This window comes from Camarhynchus parvulus, chromosome 2 (assembly GCF_901933205.1).
Source record: "Camarhynchus parvulus chromosome 2, STF_HiC, whole genome shotgun sequence".
NCBI classification, from domain to species: domain Eukaryota; kingdom Metazoa; phylum Chordata; class Aves; order Passeriformes; family Thraupidae; genus Camarhynchus; species Camarhynchus parvulus.
The window spans coordinates 118,240,141-118,256,987 of NC_044572.1; positions in this window are offsets into that span (position 1 = coordinate 118,240,141).

Below are 16,847 nucleotides of genomic sequence, written 5' to 3' on the forward strand. Positions count from 1 at the left end.
CATATAGAAAAGCTTAAAGTTAAGGGAGAATATGCTAACACACTTCTCAAAGCCAGCAATTTGTGGTCTTGCATTTGAAGCCTCAGAGGCCTGATGAGACCACCCTAGTAACCACAATGTGTCATCTCCAGGTCCTCCAACAATGCTGCATCCTAATTAAAACTTTAACATTCAAAACTCACTGACAAGTCTATTAGTGATAGGAATAAAAAGGCCTTTCCCCCAAATATCTGAAGAACCATTATTAAGAAACTGAATTTGAGATAAGTGGAGTACACTACATGTGTTCAGCAAACAGCTTTGGTTTTGTAATGTGATTTTCTAGGGCTGTGAATACTAGAATAGCTGACACCCAAGAGCAAACCCCAAAGTTTTGGCACAGTAGCTTCTCATCAGGATCTAACTCCAGTACCACAGGAACTGGGAATTGTGATGCAGGGACATTTAAATTGCTCTGTAGAAGCCAAGATTTCAGAGAGAGCAGCTAAAATAAGTGAAGTTTATCTGACTAAGATGTGAAGCTGATCCATGGCTCACACAAAAATTTACCAAACTCTTATCTGCTGTCAGTTTGCTGCACTTTCTCATACCTCAAACATGACAGGTAATCATGAGAAAGATCTATCAGGTATCTATAAGAAAGATAACAGAAAATAAAAACTCAGCAGTCAATGCCTTAGACCTTGACAGGTAGATTGGACCTAATTACTCGCAAGAGACAAGATGATCATAGCTTAAGAGTGTCCATTGAAGGATCTGTGACATTTCTATACTTGACTACTAAAAATCACTATAATCACTAATTCTAAAATAATTTTCCTCAAAAATTCTAAATTCATATCAAAATTGTCCAATATGAAGCATATCGCATGGCCTTAAGGGCCTAGTCAGGAATTTGGGTTCTTCCTAGAGATAAAATTCTGGCCTCATAGGCAACAAAAAGACAACCTGTCAAGAATGATAGTTTCAGGAGCTGAGTCAAGTTAAATACAGCCTGAAAGACTAAGACAAGGGGCCAGAAAGAATCTGTTTGAAGTCTAGAGCCTGAAACAAATTGGATCCTTTTCAGACCTTACTGGCACAGCGGCATGAAGCACTCATTCAGTATTTATTCAAGAGCAGGAAACAAAGGAGACTGTCAAATCTGTAAGATTTCTCATGGTCATACTCATATTCCCAGTGCTAGACTTACCTGGCTAGTGTCATATAAGATTTGCAACTTTCAGTCAGAGAGTCCGTGAGTGTATGGAGAAAATTAGTACACTCACAGGACATGGGCTTGGTCATTCAGATCAAACAGAACTCAGCTTCACAGGATTCTATTTATATCTTCAATGACTCATCAGCCAAGTAATTATCTTTGTTCAATATTTATTTGAAATTGTATTTGTAGAACTTGTAGAAAAGTCATTGTGGAATAAATCATCAATAATATCCAAAATAGTTCGCCTGCTTAGCACATAGAGGTTCAATGTAAGCAGAGCAGACTCCCAGATGTTCTAATGCTTGCTTGGGATCAACACTTGCATAAATAACGTAAGGGTGAAGGTAACTTTGGGGTGATTTGGGTGATGTTGATAGAAAGAATGAAATTATTACAAAGTTGTACCCTTCAGAATCCTCTCTGTAAGAGCACATCCTCCTTGGGGAGATGCATTTGGACACACTTCTGCTTCTTGAATGTTTGAATTACTGAAAGTGTTGCTTTCCACACACTGTGTGTAAGAATCCCTTTGCTCAGCCTTAGGCTTGCTGACTAACCATCATTCCAGGATGAAATCATAGCAATTATCTTTTATTAGATATGTAATCTCTAAAAATATCTTAGCCAAACATTCCTTTACAGACTCTGATTGGTGAAAAGGACAACAGCCAAGTTGTTATCTAATGTTATCAGTGATTCCAAAATGTGGCTGAAGTCCCTCTTTGGGGATGAAACAATCACCCATAAATGGCTGAATGGAATCCATGTATTTTCTAAGAAGGAATGCTGCATGATAAACCAGCTGAACTTCTTGAAAAAAAAGTATTACCACTCTAGATAAACTTTGCTTTATAATTAGATGGTTGAAGTAATCAATGCCACTCTTGTTAAATTCTGTTAAACACAAAAGCTTTAAGGACATAGAGTGTGCTAAAGAGCTCCTGATAAATTGCTGGCTCAAAGGTTGTCCTAGTGGACCAAGTAGCTGAGACCCTCATGTCATTCAGTATAATCTTACATCAGTGCCAGGGGGTTGGGGAAAGGGACTCTCTCTCACTTCCCAGAAGAAAGGTCGTCCCTTTTCCAGCTGGGAAAGCATGTCTGTGGTCCGGTTGGGTTGGGCTCTGCAGTGAGCATTTTCGAATGTGAATAATTCTCTCTGTATACTTTTGTTATTGGTCTTGTTGCTGTTACTGTTGATTATCTTGTTTTGTTCTGTTTCCAGTAAATTGCTTCTTATCTCGACCCACAATTTTCACCTTTTTGTGCCTCCAATTCTCAACTTCATTCCAGAAATGGAAAGGGAATGTGTGGGGCAGGAGCAAGTGAGGGTCTGTGGATGGCTGAGTCTCAGAGTACGGCACTAAACTGGGGAGTACCATTCCTAAACCACGACAAAGGTTTACTCTAGTGTCCTCACAGGACTGTTAGAGAACCAAAATGCAAAATACCATCTGTTCTTCAGTCACACAACACATTAGACCCTAATAAAGTTGATATCTGTATCAAAAATGCAAAATGTAATCTCTAAAGATTATAAGGAAGAAGAAGAAAGAAATAGATTTTGTTACCTTGTAACATTCAGAGATGCAATAATTATTATCACATGAAAACTGGAATAGGCTGAAGGATGAAATTATAATTAATTGGCTAGGGAATCAGTCCAATTCTCAGGTAAAGGAAAAGAACATTTTATAGGCAAATACTTGAAAGTGCATTTCAAACCACTATTATAAAATTACCTGTACATAGAAGCAGAAATAAACCCCTGGAATCAATAATAATCTTTTAATGTGTTTGTGTTTAAATAATAATTTTGATTATATGTTTTTCAAAGCAAAGAAACAATACAATATCCAAAGTTACTATAACTATAATTTTCAAAACATGTTTGAACAGATCACTTTTACCAGGCTTATTTAAGGTATACAATACAAAGCTAGATACTTTCAGTTCTGTACTAGCAAAGCGTCAGATCATAGCGAATTTGCAGCAGTGAAAGGGAGAGCTGAAATTCCCAGTTGCTTCAAAATCTATATTTTCCTCCCTCTTATTTATTAAATGTTAATTATGTCTTTTTTTTTTTGAGAAATTTTTTGAATTAATTGTGCGTGAAAAGAAACAGTTATTTGGTTTTAAAGTTTTTTCTTCCATGCATTCTGAAATGCCTTAATCATGTTTTTGAAATCACAATCCCTATCTGTTGATTAGGAATGTTTTAGCACCATAATGAAGTAGTTAGAAAGAGCTCCATAAGGACCACATATGGGAATTTACATCAGAAGGCAAAATATGGAATTCATAATGTATATAAAAATATATGTATTAGATCAAATAGACTCTTTTCCATGAAGCTTTTACTCTACCCTTACAGTGAATAGATAATATTGAAAGACTCATTAAGTGTTTGATCCTTGAGCATCAGAAAGAATATTTCAAGCAGAAGATAAAGGCCTTAGACATTCCTACAACACAGCAGTATGAAATCATTCCTCATAAAAAATGTGTAGTGGTCATCAAACTTGGGAATGCACTAGAATAAGGGTCTATTTGTACTATTCTCTGTTGTGGGTTTTCTGACACGATTGGTACTGCTTCAATTTCAGCAAGGGAAGATTACGTGTATTGTTGTTGCATTCAGTCCATCAGTGAGGCACTCTGCCTCATTGGCCTCTACTTCTAATGGCTTAAATCCAGCATAACTGTGTGGCTTCTTTTGATCAGAGTGGATATAACCAACACCTCAAAAACAGATGGCAGAACCTTGTTAGCTGGCCTCGGAGCCTACTGGAGAAATTATATCTGCTACTGGGGATCCTTGCTGTTAAACATAACCTCGAGAATCTGTTTTCCTTTTATGAAGCTGTTCCAGCACCCATCAATGGTTTCAGCAAATATATCATTTTACTTTAAAATATTTACAGAATTCATGGATCTGATGTACTAGGCATCCAATTCCACTGGGTGGAGAATCCATGATTCCAGGAAAGGTAAGTCAAACTACACTCCAGCACTGAGCTGTGAGTTCCCAAGAATTCCTTGTTCAACTCATAGCTGAACACTAAAGGATGCTCAGTAGACTGAGAACAGATGATTCTTTCAGCATTAGCCTGAGTTCCTTTTTTTTTCATTTCCAAGAAGTAAAATAAGCGGAGAAAACTCAGGACTTTGGGATCTCCGTGAACTCCCTTCTGACTTTCCTCTATACATGGTCCTGTTTCTTTGCACTACTCTCTTACATCTTCAAGAATGTTTAGTGCTCCTCTACAACCTCCAGAGCTTTTTAGCTCCATTCTCTTCTGTAAGACTCACCTTTTTCTGTTAGACTTGCTTCCCTCTGTCATTACCACATTATATTCCTCTTTTATTTTTGTCTTTTTTGTTTGCTGAGTCCAGTCTCAGCAGAACAATAAAGTTTTTGGAGCAGGAACTTATCTATCAGTGTATCATTTTTATCTATCTACAAATCTTTTGGATTTTTTTCACTGTAATAGATTTGTGGGGATATAAATTTTCTAAGCTGCCTGTGCTCTTAAAGGAAGCATTTAATTATGAATTAAAATTTTAAAGGAATGGATTTTGTGCCATAGCAGTCCAGATTTTATTTTCATAGTTATCTGCTCATTCACGTGGCTATGTTGATAAGAATGTGGTTTGGGTTTGGTTTTCTATCTTTGCTATTTTATGAGCATTAATAATTCACAAGTCTTGATAAATATCAAATTATTTTATGTCATTTATCACTACAAGTCTGAAATCATAATACCCTAGATGATGAAAGATAGAAGAATACTTACAGAGAAGCAGCATTCACTACACTCCTGATTGCAAATATATTCCAAGTCCTTTCAAATATGGAAACATTTTCGAATTAGTCAAAATTGAGTCAAACCCCTCCATTTTGAGTGGATCATTGCTTTTGTAACAGATTTAAAGTCCATTACCTTGGTAACAAATAGCATTATTCTGAATAAAAGTGCTGTCTTGGCTTTTAAAACCTCTAAACATAGGAATTTCTTTCTGGAAAAAAATGCCTAGCTTTTGTATAAACTGTCAGTGAAATCATGTCCCACTTTTAGTTACAGTAGCCTGTATTCACCAAGATATTCTCTTTTATTACTGATTTGTTCCCCCCATTGAAATGGTAGTTACTTAAAGTTTGGAAGGGCTAATTCCTATGCCTTATCCCTCTGGGGACACTCCATTAGAGTGAGCCAGAAAAAGCACAAAGCTCATTCTTCAATTCAGCAGCTAATCTATATTAGGAAATTAAATGCTTGCAGGGTCCCTTTTCCCAGCCTGGAGCATTGGCATATTCTGGCCATGATCAGACTGTCTAATGCTACTCTGGTAAGGAGTGGGCCATTGCCAGCTGACAATACTTCTAGGACTGTGCATATTCCCAAACTCTATTTTGGAAATATTTTGGTTGGTAAAAGATGATGCAGGTAAAAAGATTAGCGGCAACCATTCTAAAAATATAATCATTTAGCCTATCAGCACACTGAGAATGTTGAATTTTCTTATTTAGATACAGCCATCATGGCTGAAGTTTATGGGTGCATTGGAACCAACTGCATAAACTCAAGGGAATTTAGCAGGGCTGGGATGACACCTCCTAACTGTGATTAAATCTTTACCACAAATTGTGAGTGAGTCCTTTACATGCTAGAATGAAAAACAATGTTTAGTTCAAGCCTAATTAGTTAGCGGGGAACTTTTCTAATGACTTTATCTGTATATGAATAAAGCAAACCTTCAGAATTTAAATAGGTTACTGTTCTTCTGTGACACGTCCATCCTCTGTTGTCCTCAAAGGCATCCCAGGTCATATTTAGGGTAGTCTGTTCATTCAGTAGAACTCCTTTCATTCTCCCTGTGGAACAACACTACTTTCCTTGGAATCTCTCTTTGCATCTCTCATTCATCTGCCTTTCATCTTTATGCCTCATCAGATAAAGTTTTCAAAATCCCAACTGTGGTTTTCTCTCCTTATTGCACTTTTGAAATGGTTCACCTGCAGCCATTTCAGAGTTTTGCTATAATGCCATTCAAGGAACAGCACTTTCTTTATGGGAATTTTATCACAAATGTTTATTCAAAACCAGAAAGTGGTACTAGAGTGAAAGACAACTCCATCCACAGCATTTGTCGAGTGACATAGTTCAGCTTTACACTGGCCGGCAGGGAGGTCCAGAGGAGTGGGTTAACTGAATGCACTGAGGCTGAGGAGCTAAAGATACCACTGTATAAGATTTGAGTATTCATTTATTTGCTAGTGTTAGTCTGGTCATGTATATTCAGTGGTCATTTGTGGTTGAAACAAATTATTCCTGGTCTTCCAACTTAATTTTATGCAATAGTATCCAAAATGCACACTCTAAGATGATTCAGTGATGACATATGGGGACATCTGGGACATCAGTTGCAAAGTACACCCTGGTTCAAGCTCTAATCCACCCCTAACTTTTTTATTTGTGTCAGGTCTGAGGTTATAAGAAGAAATTTTGTATGAAGGTTTAGAAAATATTGTCAAAAAACCAAATGTAGACAATACTAAAATCAACCAAAAGACTATAATATTTACCCAAATAGCTCAAGGGAACAACTACTGCCGTATTGAAACACCTTTACCAAGTAGCAGGTAGGGTATTGGAATCAAAAGAGTGAAAGAGTCAAAAAAAACCCCCAAAACATTAGGCATCGATTAATAAAAATGCAAAACAGTGGAGAAGGAACATAGAAGAGAACCTCAGGAGCTGATATTTAATGGCACACATCTAGTCTATGCTAAATTGCAGGTCTGAAACAATAAAGTTTCAACAAATTCTTAATAAACTCTTTCTTAAGCTAATTGAATTTAGATTCATACTAAGACTTTATTGTCTATATATAGCACAGCACACTATAAATAGCACACACATAAAACAAAATAAAGAAGTCATTTGCAGCTGTATTTCCCTTGATCCAGTCAACTAGGAAACATCTGTGGTGTAGTCAGTGTTCTTTTCCATAATTGCTTAATATGGGACAGGATGATATGAAAGCAAAATATGTGTTTGTGAGATTGTAGCTCACTAATGTATCATGCATATGTTTTAAATGATTTTAAAAGGTGCATTTTCATCATGGAAAGAAATCATACATCATGGAAGCCACTAAGTTATAAGATGTCAACTGCTTCCAGCTTCAAAAGCCAGACTCTTTTCTTGATCAGTGGGTGGCGGAAGTTAATATTTTTTAAGTGAAAGTAAAGTTAAGGGATGGGGTGCACAGACAAAATTTGGAATTTATTAAAATAAATAAGAGTTGCTGTTTCTTTCTTAGGAATATTTTGCATTCAGGTCTTGTAACACATGATTTTTAAATCTCCTAAATTGGCAAAGGCCCCTGAGAAAGTGACAACACTGTAGGTTAACAATGCTCAAAATTAAATCTGAATTCCATGATTTTTTTCTGTTGAAATATGAATAGTATTCATTTCTAAATGCAGTTTTCTACCATGAGTTTGTTATACCTAGTAAAATAAAACCAAATCTATGTACTGCTAGTTAGTAATATTCAGTATTAGAAAATAATTAAAATTTAGTGCATTTTTCTCCCACTTATAAAAAAGCAAAAGGGATGAAAGGAAAAAGAAGCAAAAGCTTGTTTATGAAGAAAAAAATGTAGGGAATGACTTTACCTGTGATCTGGGCTTGGTAGAAAAATATCATGTCACAAACAAGTCTTTAAACACTGATTTTTTCCTCCCATGACAACAATAGTAGCCACCCTTAGCAAAAGCTGTTGTTTCATTTATGCTTCTATGTTCTTTAAAAATCTTAACAGAAATTAACTGCGCACCTTTGAGCTAAGATACCTGTCAAGCAAGGCATGTCAACTTTAAGATATAACAATCTTATAGGATTTTAATTAATAATTTTGGTTGCCTGATAATTTCTTTGGTTTTGTACTTTTTTTCAGTAGATAAAATATGTGGGTTAAACAGAGTGGTAACCTTTTGGAAGGGAGGGACTGTGAGAATGAGCTTTTATTGCTCTTATCTTCCTCTTGTTTTCTTATGGGCTGGTCTCAAATATTACTTCCCATCAGTTTTTGATCTGTGGACAAAATAATCTTGATTAAAAAAAAAAAGAAAAAGAATGTTGTTTGACCTCTCATTTATTTGTATTCACATGATTCTGTCACTGAACTGTTGAAAAGCCCCCAGAAAAAGTGCAGGATTGTGGTGAGGGGAGGCACTGGGAAGGCTGGAGTCAGGGAAGAGGTAAGGAGTCAGTCAACAGAGCCTGTAAATTTTGAGATAGCTGTCTGGCTGGTTTTGTTTTGGGAGTATAGACTTTCTCACTCTTAAATGACCAAATTATTTTTCTTTTTGTCCGCACTGGACTGTGGAATGATGAGGGCCCCTAGAAGAATAAATTGGAATTTGATGGCTGTGGCAACAGAGGAACTGGAAAGTCAATGTGGTTGTTAAAACAAGCCTTTCCTCCCATGTGTTGCCATACATGCCAGCATCAAGTGTTCCTGACAGGAGTGAGAAAATAAGTGAGATAAAATCCCAATGGGATCAGCTTAATTCAGTGATGAAGGTGATGTTGTAAACACCAAGAGAAAGGAGTAAGACCAAATAGCAAAGGTGCTATAAGATAAACTCCATGTACAATACATGGATAACAACATTAAAAAAATCTTGTGTTTTTTTTACTTTCCTCTTTGCTCACGAGGAGATTTTTTTATGACATGTTTTTCATTCACAGTCCCCTCAGACTTTAACAATGTATTCAGCTGGTGTCAGAATTAATTCTTAGAGAGTGACAGCTTCTTGTAAATACAATTAAAAGTCACTACAGGATGAATAAAGTATTGTGAAGTAATCTAATAGAGAGTCAGTGGAATTTTGAAAAATAATATGAGTAAATAACAAAAAATTATTATTGAAGATTTAAATTTAAAATGTCTTAAATAATCCCTCAATTAAGAAGTGTGCCAACCTAAAAAAAAAAATAGAGGGCGGCAAAAATTACAAATATTGTTGGGCAGATCTTTCAGCAATATCTTAGGCCTAGCTCCATCTTCTGCCTAAATCCAGTTTTCATTATTAAGAACTAAAAGAGACATGAAGAGTTTTCTAATGCAGGTTTTATTCTGTCTCTACAGAACACAATACCTCTCTCATAGTCAATGTCCTAGAACATTTCACATTTGCTTATCTGAGGCAAATTTGGGCAGTACAAATATTTTATGAAGGTATTCTGTTGATAGAAAGACACGTTAGTATGTAATAAGGGCAGTTTTCAGCTTCCTGTATTTAGGTCGGAGTCTCAGCACATACATAAAGAAAAAGCCATAAGAACTTGTGGGCTTTGTTTTACCTTGTGCCTAGGACAGAGATGTTAAAAAGTCTTCTAAAAAGATAAAATCAGAAAATACTTCTCTATATTAAATATGTTTATTGCGTATTGTTTATATTTTTATTAATCCAAGACTTCAGACTTTTCCTTGATCTGCAGCAGGAATCAAGATGTTATCCTCTTGCTTTATAAGGGAGAGAGAACAAATGGAAGAAGCAGTAGCTAATGACCTGCTTTATAGATTCAGAAACTTGCCATACTTTGAGCATGTTGCATGGGGCAAGGTCATTCCTTAATAATATTAAAAATCTCATGGAGTCCAGCAGCACTTTGGAAAACTACATTCTTTCCCACTGAGGGGTCCTCTGGGGTTGTCAGTGGTTTTGTTTTCTCCTGCTGCTTCCCTGCGGCATAAAACAGCTTTGGAATTTTTTTTTCTTTTCTAGATTGTAAGTCTTCAGCTATCAGACACTAGGAAGCAGTATTTGGCACAGAAATCCCTCAAACCTTTCTTATTAGGTTTTTGCTCATGGTTATAAAAATCTTAACTTTTTTATTCCAGTGGGCGAAGTGTGGGTCACTAGCTATGCTTCTAATAGCTTTTGATCAATAAGAACAGTGATGCTGGATATAGAACAGAAGCATGATAGCAGTGGGAATGTGGAAAAGGAAATTACAACAACTGAGGTGGAAAACAAAAGTTAAGCAAGCTAATGTACTCATGTTGAAGGAACTAGATAATCTCCCTGCAGCACTGCAAGAGCTCACACATGAAGTTGCAGATCCAGCAGCAGAGTTTTTAAATAAATCTCTTAAATCAGGAAAGGTAAAACTGGAAAACAGTCAACATAGGATATGTATTTATAAGATAGAAAATAAATAATGGCACACATAGTATGTTACTTATGTGCAAGACTTTAGAACACTCCAAAAATGTAGAGGTAAATGAAAATGAAATGAAGCATAGATATACCCAACTTGCATTTTCCCAAAGCAATATAACGTCTTTTCTAGATGACTGGTTCTCAAAGACAGGGAGATAAAAATCAGTCTAATTTCTTAGAAATTCTGTAAATAATTTTATGTGACTCCATGCAAAGAATGGATTTAGTTATGATAGAGACAATTAAATTAAGAATTGCCAGACTTTTCTGAATTGAAATATCTTTATTTCAAAATTGAGTGGTTCCACTAGTGACCTTGACACAAAAAAGTAGGAGCATGTAATGATTTTTATTAACAAAGATATAAAGTGTTATTAATAAAGAGAAGGGCAGGAATATCTTATGAAGGGCTGAATAATTCTGAGTACACAAAAATTCCACACGTGTAATGCATGTAATAGTACAATAGCAACAAACTGAGTATTACTGAATTAAATGGACTTTCTGCTGTAAGATGAAATGACTGAAACAAATGAGAAGCTGATTAATCTTGGAGAACTAATTGATCATGAGATGAAAATGTGCCTGTATCATGAAGTATTCTGAAGCTAGAAATTTTAATGAAATATTTGTAATCTTATATGGGAGCTTGTGAAATATTTCTAGGAGGTTTTTAATAGTAATGCCATTATCAGAGGCCTTTTAAATAAGGGGAATTTCAGAAGAGCTTCCCAGTCTGACATATCTGTGTAGTATCCTGCTTTTCTCTCTATAGATTAATTCAATCTGGATGGGAGCAGCAGAAAACTATTAGCAGAGCAAAAATATTGAAGAGTCAAGCAAAAGAGCAGGCTTGTTTTCAGTGCAGGGAAATGACTGATGAGAAAGCATATTTTTCTCTATCAGTAAGGAGAGAAAAGCTAAATGAACTGAAGGATGTAGCTGGTATTAAGTTGAAGGGAGAGTAAAATGGCTGGTAATTTATGTAGGATGGAAAGCCTTTAATCATGAGAAGATTTCTAGCTCAGTCTTCTTATATTATCAATGGGTGTTAAAAGCACCTCTGTGGTTTCAAGATAGAACTTGGTAAATGTATTAAAGAAAATAATATGTGATTATGTATGTATTATGGCATTTACTGCCTGGAAAGTGGAATCCACTATTCACACATCAGTCCTATATTTATTCAAAAACTGGCTAAATCATAAGCTCTTTAACTTAACCAAAAAAAGTAATAACTTTCACTTTTCTTTTTTTTGCCCTCCAGATCTATTATGTTTCCAGCCAAGCCTTCCAAAGGTTGAGGGCTACAATCCCACTTATTTTCTGATAAAATTCTCATTTCTGAAATCATAACAGTACTCCAGGGTCTAAGAATTAGAATTCTGGCTTATAATAACACCCCAAACCCAAACAATTCTATATGGTCAGAAGAACCAAGAGGCTTCAGCCAAGAGGCTGACACCTTATGATGACAAGGAATAGACAACTTATAGAGGTTTTTTTATACCTCTCCACAAATGTCTGATCTGCACACATTTTGGACAGTGGTGTGCCATCCTTTTTCCCCTTCCCCGTGTCAAGAAGGATAGTGTAGCAACAAGTACATATTTGGGGAAGGATGCCCAGGGATTTGGAAAGGTATCCATCCATGAGAGACACAATAAATTAGAATAGGACCCTTCAGCCTGGCAAGAGATTAATAAGGAATAATATCATAGATGTTTGTGAGATATAAGGGAAGTCGGTATGTATGCTTCCACCAGTTAAAAAAGAAAATAATATTATATGAAGCTAGAATGGGACAGATTCTACACACAAACGAGGGTAGCTTGTTTGTCAGTAGCTTGCAATCAAGATATGTTACTCCTTCCCTCAGGATGCTGGCAGATCTGGCTCAGAAAATCCCTGAGCTGTCTGCTGCTGGAGGTAAGCCAGTATCCTGGAGAAGCATTGTTAAAGCTTGACCTGATCTTACACTTTTCCAGCCTTTGCCTCTGCCAGAATCAGCTGTGCAGGATGGAGTTTTGTTTTGACCTGACACAGTCTCTTTTCAAAATAATTTTGATAAATTGAGGAATTGGTCAAGAGAATATTGCTGGGCATTTCAACAGGGTCTGGAGCAATGACCAACTAAGAATTCATCCTATCTCCAATATGCTACAGTTTTTTAAAAAATCCTCTACAAACCTGCTCACCGGTCTCAGCTGCTTCCTCCCCCAACAGAAACAGTTCTAACTCTTGCTTTTCCTGTCTCTCAAGTCTCACAAAACCAAGTTAGGAGGGAGCTGCACTGCAACTAATTGGAAGGAAATGAAGGAGGTTCAATTCATCCTCCTATTTCATTGCAAATAGAATTGTTCCAGTCAGCATCTCACATGCAGTGCTGGTGAATACGTGTGACAGAGCAGGTTGAGCCCTTAACTGGTGATTATTCACAAGAAACAGCAGACTTGGCTTGCATTTCAGAGGGCAGGCTCTGCTTCCAGTGCTTTGTAGGAAGAGACAAAAAAATTATCTGTTTACTTGCAAGCTGAACATACTTTATGTGGAAATTATGAGGAGATAATCAGTGTGAAATCCCATGCCATGGTTTTCAGAATAAAGCCACAAAATAAATTAGCAAGGAGAAAGCTGGCTGTACATTTGCCTTACCCTATTTAATGGCAATGCTCTAACTGTTTTCTCAGTATTTTCAAGCTGTAGGATTTATGATGCACTCAGGTTTGGTTTTGTTTCATTTTGGGGTTTTTTGGCATTACATAAGCAGGAAGAGTCTTGATCTTCTTTATCTCCTTTTTCTTTTAAACTTTGCTGTATATCAAGCAATATAAAATTGTGACTCAGTGTGTTTATTTATGGCATGTCACCCGATAGGTCCAGTAAATGTAGTCTCAATGTTATTTGACAGTTTTGACTTTGAAGATGGCTATTACCTCCAAGAAGTGGAGATCTTTTAAGTTCCTTTGAGAAATTTCAGAGGAAGATGCAAGCTTTACTTACTTATTTTTGTGTCCAAATACTAGATGCAACTTGCTGCCCACTGATTTAAAGCCATAACTTGCAATTAATGCAGAAAGGTTCCGTTTTTAGTCATAGCATTTGTAGGTGCCAAGATGTACACCTGCTAGTTTGCTTGATCCTTGGAGCATAGTACTTGATTTCTCACGCATGTTTAAAAATTTATCAACTTGAAGACCAAAACTAATCAGGCAACTCCTTTGGTTCCAGTGTACCAGTCTTTCATGGCTATCTGTTATACAACCAGCTTTAACCATGACATTTATCCAGCATGGAAATTGGGAGCTACTGTAAAACTCTTCTGTCAGTAGCAATGCTTGAAATATGTGCCTTGGTCCCCTGCTGCTAAAGCATTGCAAATTGTCAAATTATATGTGACAGACTGATTGTGATTTGTCTTTTTCATGACAGGAAAAAGTGTTTTCCTTATCCTGGGGGAAAAAACCCCCAAAACATTCAGCTACACTGAGACATAGTTCAGATCCTATTTAGCTGTTATTTTGTGAAATGTTAGGGATGTTTTAACAGGCAAATATAAATTTCTCCCAAGATAGTATTTTATAATTAATGTTTTTCTTTACCATATTAATAGTGCTGTATAAATTTCGTTAAAATTCTGTGATTGCACAACCTACCTGATGACTTGTAGTAATGAAACCATTTGTCTCTTAAGCTACAGGAAAATTAAAGTACTTTAAGTTTATTGTCTCTACTGGTGTTCTACAAAGAGAAGGTCATTCACTGAGAGATACACATTACCTCACTTCATCTGCAAAGGACCATCAATAGTTGTCCTTGGTGGAAAATACTTGTGATATGAACAGTGGATGAAGTAAGGCAGCACATTCCAGTGTGAACATCAGGGATGACTGTGCTGGAGCCATACTTGGGTGCTGCAGTTGCATAACTGTCCCAGAGGCCTTACTTCTTAGGCAAGATTGTTCTTCCCATAATGACCATGTTATAGCTGGCACAAAATATTCCCCTCTTTTCATCACAGTGTAGATAGACAACATAGACAACATCTGTTAAAAATACCCTAAAATAGAGCTGGTCTGAGATATAAAGATCTTCTGAAAAATAAAATGGGAAGAAAGGAGATACCGTTTTTTCAGACAAATGCAAGTATCATATTTTTCTTTATTGATTAGTTAATGGAACCAGTATATAGTGGTACAATTAAAATAAAAAATCAAATCTTCATTACCCACTGTTGCTGGAACGTAGCACAAAAGTAATCTGGAACAATGTTAAACAACTCCTTCAAATTTTTGTAAAAACACTCCTGTTCAGGATCACATTTTTAAATAACTACTTGAATTAGCTAAGCCTAGTATTTGCTGACATCTTAATTAGATAATTATATGTTAAATATTCGCTGTCTATAATCTACATCTATCTGTAACTGAAATTCAGCAATTGTGACTAATTGAGAATTCTGCAATGAATCTGGAGTCCAAACTGACTCAAGTGTAATTTGGAACATGACTATGAATGCAATATGGCATTTGCAACTTTTCTGAGTAACATGTTTCAGTACCTCATCAACCTCACAGTAAATTCCTTCCTAATATTTAACCTAAACCTACTTTTGGTTTAAAAGTTACCTTTTGTCCTGTCAAACTATAAATATAATACAGTATGATAATTATACATAACATTTTGGGAATTCAAATCTAGTGTTGGCTCTGCTTAGACTATTCTAGGCACAGCTGTTTATGTTCATTACCCAGTAATTTGTAATCTACTCTCCTCAGGTTTCCACTATAGCTTTTTTTTTTATCTCATTGTGTCAACGAGCTTGCTTTTACAATTCTGGAAGTCTAATATCTGCCATTTGTCCTATCTCCTGATGTCAACATCCTTGATGTGCTCATTAAAGCACTGTAGCATGCAGCATGCCGAGCCCCACTTGACTCCAGTCAAACATGCCGTCACATCACTCTCTGTGACTGAGAGAGGAGCCCCCTCAAATGAGCCACAGACTGCCAGGCAGCAGTACACCCACATAACAGAGAGAATCTTAGAAAACTGGCTGTCATCTTCCTAGTCTTGATATTTGGCCTATCCCTTGGAAGGGGGATTTGATGAGGAAATGTGGAGACAGTTGTATGAAACCAAACCAGCCCACTGGGGAGGCGCTCTGAGATGCTGATGCACTTCTGACACCTGCATCCACTGGCCATCCACAAAGGAATGCTTCACTTGGCTGGGCTCAGCCCAACCACACATAACCAGAGTTGCTTTCAGCTGCTGTTTTGAACCTCTGCTTGTTAAGCCCTTATCAAGGGACAGTGCTGAAATATAATAGAATTGTTGCTAAAGACATAGCATATTTTACACAGAAAATTCATTTGACCAAGTTTGAAGTGAAAGCACTTTGAAATTAAAATGCATATGGCCTTTAAATAGTTTCTGTACAACAGCATTTACAACTGATCTATTATGTAAAAAGTAAATAACTGCATTTAATTCATATACTCTTACCAGTGCTTGCCCTTCTTGTCAAGAGTGCAGAATGCATCTCTTATAAGATGGTTCAGGTCCTCCTCACCCGCTGTGAAAGACTTGTCAAGTAGAGACTGAGTTTTACATTAACTAGACTGTTCTCTTTTGGAAAAATACCCCTGCTACCTGTTTGGGATAGTTTTAACTGTCCTTCAGGTCACCATTATGCCTCAGAGTGCAGTTTGATTTAGAGAAGGAGTAATACCAAAAGCCTATAAATCTAAAAATATACTTCATGTAAACTCAGGTGAGGGAAGTTCTCAGCTGATAGGGAAAAAAGTCCTCTTCAAATAGAAAATGTTGTTTGTTCTTCCTTCAGGGCAGGTGGTAGGCAATGCTCTTGAGGAGATAAAAATGACTTTTATTTCCTTTCCCCATGCAGAAGATCAAAAGAAAAGTAGGCAACTGCCAGACTTAATGAGCCATGCTGAAGGGCTGCATCCTGACAGAATTAATGCATCATTTATAAAGCACTTCATAGGAAAATGATTTAGCGAATCACATATGACTTTGATGTCTTGTAACACTACTGCATTTTAATATTCATGCAAAGAATTTTGCAGTTACAAATGACAAAACCATGCATGCCAATAGCTGGAAGAACACGTTGTGGGATCACTGGTGTGGAATGGTTGCAATTAGGAGACTTGGGATGAATCAGTGCACACTGTAAGTTTTGGGACCTGCATATGAGTCCTTACCTTGGACCCAAATAAGTGTCACTCAGCATGGTGGAATGATAATAATGGTCTCTGGCAGCCTGTATGCTGCCTTTGAATGGTACTGCTCTGCTCATTCCAGCTGGGGCTGAAAGTCTCTGAGCAGAGAGCTGGCAATCCTGCTCTTATCCAAAGCACAGGGCCCTGCAATGCA